Source organism: Podarcis bocagei (assembly GCF_964188305.1).
Source record: "Podarcis bocagei genome assembly, chromosome: 1".
Classification (NCBI taxonomy): Eukaryota; Metazoa; Chordata; class Lepidosauria; order Squamata; family Lacertidae; genus Podarcis; species Podarcis bocagei.
This window is the reverse complement of record NC_138125.1, coordinates 123,124,333-123,130,332: the sequence shown is the minus strand read 5'-3', so window position 1 is coordinate 123,130,332 and position 6,000 is coordinate 123,124,333. Positions and strand designations below refer to the sequence as shown.

Sequence of the window (6,000 nt, the reverse complement as noted above, 5' to 3'; positions counted from 1 at the left end):
AAGCTCCTTCCAGATATAATCCAAGGAGGACATGGGGTTAAATAAGGTTTGCTCTTATCTCTTATTTAAGCTTTGCCCAGTTGTTTAATCACAGGGTGTTCTGGTGTCTTTAATAGCAGGGGATAATGATTCCTTCCATTCTGTGAGCTTTCACCTCAATTTCTTACTGAAGTTCAGCCTTTTCAGACTGCATGGCCACGAAAAAAGCACCAGCTTCCTGTAGGGTTGCCAGCTCTCCAGATTTGGCCAGGGGGCTCCAGGAATCAACCTCCATTTCCAGGAATACCTTGAGGCCCATCCTGGAGAAACCATGGTTGCTGTCTCACACTGGTGAGTGCTTGCCAGGGGAAGGCACAAGGGGTTCCTACCCATTCATTGCTAGTCAGTTCAGCCTTTCAGAAAAGTGGCGGGGAGTGGGTGATTGTGGGCTAAGCCAACTGGCTGGAGAAGCAAACTTTGGAAACCAGTCATAGGTAAGGGTTGCCAAATTGAATTTGAGCGGGAATGTGCAGGAGGCACAAGGTATGTTGTGGGACTAAGTCAGTAAAAAAATGGGAGGGGGCATGGAAACTATGTTGCAAAATGGAGTTAGGAGATTTGAAATGTTTGTGGCAGAGGATTTCAACCTTTTTGAGTCCACAACTCCCTTGGCCTAGTACATTCTTTCTGCAGCACCTCTGTGGGGCTCAGGAGCCCAGTTATGTTGTCCCATGCCTGCAGAGCTGGCAGCCCCTCACCCCTTTTTGAACAACCTCCCTTGTGGAGTGTTCCCTCAGCCTCCTCTCCTCTCCCCTGGCCAGTCCCAGAGGTACCATTTGCCTGGGGAGCTTGTACCCATGGCTGCTGCAACAAATAAGCCTTTGGAAGGCAGAGATGCGAGAGGGCATCAGAGGAGGGAAGGAAAGAGGGACAGAAGCTGGTGTTGCACCCCTGCTCGTCATTCAAGGCACCCCAGAGCCACTGTACACTGGTTGAAAACCACTGGGATAGTCCAAGCAGGGACAGAGAGAAGTTGCTGGGCACTCATTAAGGCTCCAGAATGGTGCAGAAAGATGGTGGTGATGGAGGCTATAGTTTAAAAAGACAGGAAAAAAGACAAGGTGTTTGTGTGGCTTCGGCGATGCTTGGTGCAAGGAAGAGACATGAGGAGGGGGGAGCTTTACAAAGTCAACACAATCACAACAGAAGACACTGTTTGCCACTAAATGTTTTCACTTAAATTCAAGGGAAGAAAAGCTGTGAGAAGCAGTGCAGAAAGCATAAAACATAAGAGAATCTGGAAAACAACAGAAAATAATACTCTAACTCTCCCCCCCCTTTAAAAACAGACCCATCTCAGGAAAATCTAGTGTGAATAGCTGAAGTGGGGGTGGCTTACCAGAGTATTTCCTAGCATTAGAGTTATGCAAGCCAAGATTGTGCAAACAATATCCTTCCAAGAATATTGCCCAATTCTAAAATTGTCCCCAATATCTTACCGATGGACAAAAGCAACCAGCAGAACAGAAAACATTTTAGCATCAAAATCACTAGAACGTTTGCTTAAGGATTTGGCTAATGCAGAGTTTTCCATGGTGGAGACTGGGAGTGTTCAGTTGAATCTTCTTTGGCGATCACTCGTAGCTGAATAAGATTGTCTTCCATAAACACGGTTTTAACAATGAGTCCGTAAGTGACTGTGGAGGCCAATTCTGGATCCACATGTCCTTCCACAGTGGGGACATTGGTTTCCAGGTGGTAGTTGATCACGGTGTGGATTTGCCAAGCGTTCCTTCCTCTTAGTACGTTTCTCCCTTGTGTCCTGAGTTCAAGTGTCTTCAAAGCCCATGACACCTTTGGTAAAGGCTGTTCTCCAAATGGAGCGCTCACAGGCCAGTGTTTCCCAATTGTTGGTGTTTATACTACATTTTTTAAAAATTTGCCTTGAGGCAGTCTTTAAACCTCTTTGGTTGACCACCAGCATTAGGCTTTCCATTTTTAAGTTCGGAATAATTTGATTTGGAAGACAATAGCCAGGCATCCGCACAACATGACCAGTCCAATGAAGCTGATGTTGAGGAATCATTGCTTCAACACTGGTGATCTTCCAGTACACCAGTATTAGTTCGCCTGTCTTCCCAAGTGATGTGTAAAATTTTTAAGAGACATCATTGATGGAATCTTTTGAGGCGTTGGAGATGGTGTTTATAAGTGGTCAATGCTTCACAAGCATACGGTAAGGTTGGTAGTAAAGGTAAAGGGACCCCTGACCATTAGGTCCTGTCGTGACCAACTCTGGGGTTGCAGCGCTCATCTCGCTTTATTGGCCTAGGGAGCTGGCATACAGCTTCTGGGTCATGTGGCCAGCATGACTAAGCTGCTTCTGGCGAACCAGAGCAGCACACGGAAACACCGTTTACCTTCCCACCGGAGTGGTACCTATTTATCTACTTGCACTTTGACATGCTTTCTAACTGCTAGGTTGGCAGGAGCAGGGACCAAGCAACGGGAGCTCACCCCGTTGCAGGGATTCGAACCACAACCTTCTGATCAGCAAGCCCTAGGCTCTGTGGTTTGACCCACAGTGCCACCAAGGTTGGTAGTACAATAGCTTAAATCTGTGCTACTTTTCTGGGGGTGAGGATTAGGTATAGCTTGCTTGATTTTTAAAGTGGCAATAATGAGAAAAGCAAGAGAATTGCAGCACGCAGGAGGAGGGGCTCAGCATTAACAAGGCATCTTCTTATGTGACTGACAATGCCTCCATAAAAGCACAGGCAGCATCCATTGAGGAAAAGCATGAATCTCTCCCTCTTTGTTAGATTTACTTTCTGTCCAAATCTGATGGGGATCTTTCGGGATGCTGTGAAGGAACTGGAATGTAGCAAAATCAGCTGCCCAGAACTCCACGGTGTCTCTGTTCAAAACAGAAGAGAAGGAGAGAGGGCAAATTCTACAGATGATTGGCCCAAGTCATTTGGGGCAATGTTTTCCCTGCTGGCAACAGAAAATTCAGAGAGGAAGCCAGTAAGACATTGACAAGGTGCACTGAATACCTGGAGAAATGTTACGATGTCGAAACATCACTTTGCTTTAAACAAATGTCAGTACTCTCACTTCACAGTAATATGAAATGGGCAGATCTAGAGACACTTGCTATGGCAGTCCTCATTAAGATAGACTTTGACAAGCTGTATGATGGCTACAGGTTGTTTTTTTAAATAAAAAAAACCCAAACAGGGGAAGTGATGGTTTTGAAGGAGCAGAATATACAGTGGTACCTCGGCTTACATATGCTTCAGGTTACATACGCTTCAGGTTACAGACTCCACTAACCCAGAAATAGTGCTTCAGGTTAAGAACTTTGCTTCAGGATGAGAACAGAAATCGTGCAGCAGCGGCGCACCGGCAGCAGGAGACCCCATTAGCTAAAGTGGTGCTTCAGGTTAAGAACAGTTTCAGGTTAAGTACAGACCTCCGGAACGAATTAAGTACTTAACCCGAGGTACCACTGTAATTTAAAAAAGTGGGTGGAGGTTTTCTGATGAATGCCAGAGGGCCCATGGCAACCTAAGGAAGAAATTGGTCCCTTTCAAACTTCCCATTCTCCATCCCTGTATCTAATGCCTACCACGAGAGTTTTCAGTTTAATGACACAACCGTGGGCGAAGGATAGCAACAGGCTGAGTGGTAGCCTTTCAACCTGCTGGTGAAACTAAACATAGGTGGTGTGCCCTGTGCATTTTCCCAACTACTTAACGAAGAACCTGTTACCTGCTTTAAAAAACCCCAGCAACAGGCCTGCTCAAAAGTTGATGAAAAAGGAAGGAATTTGAAGGCGAGCCAGCCCCACTTTAAGGTAAAAAGTATCACTGAATTTTAATTTTAAGTATTTCAGTATGAAGGCATCTAGCTTCTGGAAGGGAGACTACAGCAAGCTTAGGAAGATGGCAGAAATGGCCTCAGATTAGTGGTAGTCTGGGAAGACCTACTACTTTCCCCTGGGTTTACTGCTCAAAGGAGCATTGAAGGGGTTAAACCAGGCCTGTGAATTCTATCCAGCAATTAGGTAAAGGTAAAGGGACCCCTGACCATTAGGTCCAGTCGCGGACGACTCTGGGGTTGTGGCGCTCATCTCGCTTTATTGGCCGAGGGAGCCGGCGTACAGCTTCTGGGTCATGTGGCCAGCATTACTAAGCCGCTTCTGGCGAACCAGAGCAGCACACAGAAACGCCATTTACCTTCCTGCCAGAGCGGTACCTATTTATCTACTTGCACTTTGACGTGCTTTCGAACTGCTAGGTTGGCAGGAGCTGCTACCGAACAATGGGAGCTCACCCCGTTGCGGGGATTTGAACCACCAACCTTCCGATTGGGAAGTCCTAGGCTCTGTGGTTTAACCCACAGCGCCACCTGCGTCCCAGTATCCAGCAATTAGAAAGGTGGAATTTCCTTTGCCAGGACTGGCAGTCCTAGCCCCACTGAAGTTGCTGCTGCCACCATTATTATTACATCGTATGTTTTCTATGTACCTTGGTTTACAAACTTAATCCGTTCCGGAAGTTGGTTCTTAAACCGAAACAGTTCTTAAACTGAGGCGCGCTTTCCCTAATGAGGCCTCCCGCCGCTGGTGCCCTTCCACTGTTCGGATTCCGTTCTTAGACCGAGGTAAAATTCTCAAACTGGGACACTATTTCTGGTTTTGCAGAGTTTGTAAACCAAATCGTTCTTAAGCTGGACTGTTCTTAAACCGAGGTACCACTGTACTAGACAATAATAAAGCAACACAGGCCTGGCTTTCAGTCTTACAATCTTATAGACACAATACAAAAGGCGGGGGGAGGGCATGGGGAAGATGAAAATAAGGAAATCCAGGCATTAAAACTTTACAGATGGAATGGACTTTGGGGTGACATTCCTGGGTGAGAAGGAGCCAAAGGGCAGCTGAATCAAGTCAAGGAGAGGAACTGGCTATCTTGGTTCTTCTCCTTCTGTAGTCCATTAAATCAGCGGCTGCTTGATGACAGGTCTACTGGGAGAACCTTTGGAAGGCTATTAGAGGAGAAAGGACAACACAGGCCTGTGGGGGTGATGCAGCAGGCAGGATTTTCTTATGTTTTTAGAGGAGAAGCCAAAAGAGCTGACATTGTTTTCTTGTGCTCTTCTCTTTCAATGGGGTTTGCACAGGAGAACTTCCCAAAGCTGTTGCTTGCACAAACACATCTGCCCTTGATTACTCTGCTATTAATTCCAAGGTTCCTTACATTTGACTCCCCCCCCCTCCATTTCTTGCTGCATGTCACAGTTGAAGGATTTAAGATCTTTAGACCTATGGTTGTATGTCATCTGCTTGCACACGCATGTGAGCCTACTCTCTTTGAGTAGGCTCCCGTGTGCATCCCGGGAGAACTCAGAGTGATTTTGGCCTGCGGCAGCTGCAGACTCTTAATTTTGGCAGGCGTTCCATCATGGATAGTCTAATAAGAACTTGTTTGGGGAAATCAAGTTGAGCATCGTAATGGCTATAGGCAAGAGAATGCACTGAGTCATAAAAGCACAGAACAGAATGAGGTGTTCCACTGGAACATGAAACCCCTTTCTCTCCTCTTTGAATGATCAAGCATTCTTTCCCTGTCAAAAGTACCGTAATGAATGAGGAGCTCTGGCCATTTCGGTTTTCTTCTCCGAGATTATACGACCACATGGTTGAGGGGGGAAAAGCTGCTGTGTGGACCTGTCTTGCGGCCGCCAAGACCATATAACAGCGGTCTTGAAAGACCTACACTGGCTCCCAGTACGTTTCCGGGCACAATTCAAAGTGTTGGTGCTGACCTTTAAAGCCCTAAATGGTCTCGGTCCAGTATACCTGAAGGAGAGTCTCCACCTCCACTGAGGTCCAGTGCTGAGGGCCTTCTGGCGGTTCCCTCGCTGCGAGAAGCCAAGTTACAGGGAACCAGGCAGAGGGCCTTCTTGGTAGTGGCACCCACCCTGTGGAACACCCTCCCACCAGATGTCAAAGAG

General features: G+C 46.8%; 1 long non-coding RNA gene across 1 annotated transcript in view; it reads left to right on the top strand.

The window, feature by feature from the left end:
- The first annotated feature begins 4,513 nt into the window (after window positions 1–4,513).
- The window catches only part of LOC308582370, a 269,768-nt gene continuing 268,281 nt past the window's right edge, over window positions 4,514–6,000 (top strand). The window contains exon 1 of the long non-coding RNA XR_014005641.1: window positions 4,514–4,734. This is a non-coding gene — a long non-coding RNA (uncharacterized lncRNA). The remainder of the gene's footprint in view (window positions 4,735–6,000) is intronic.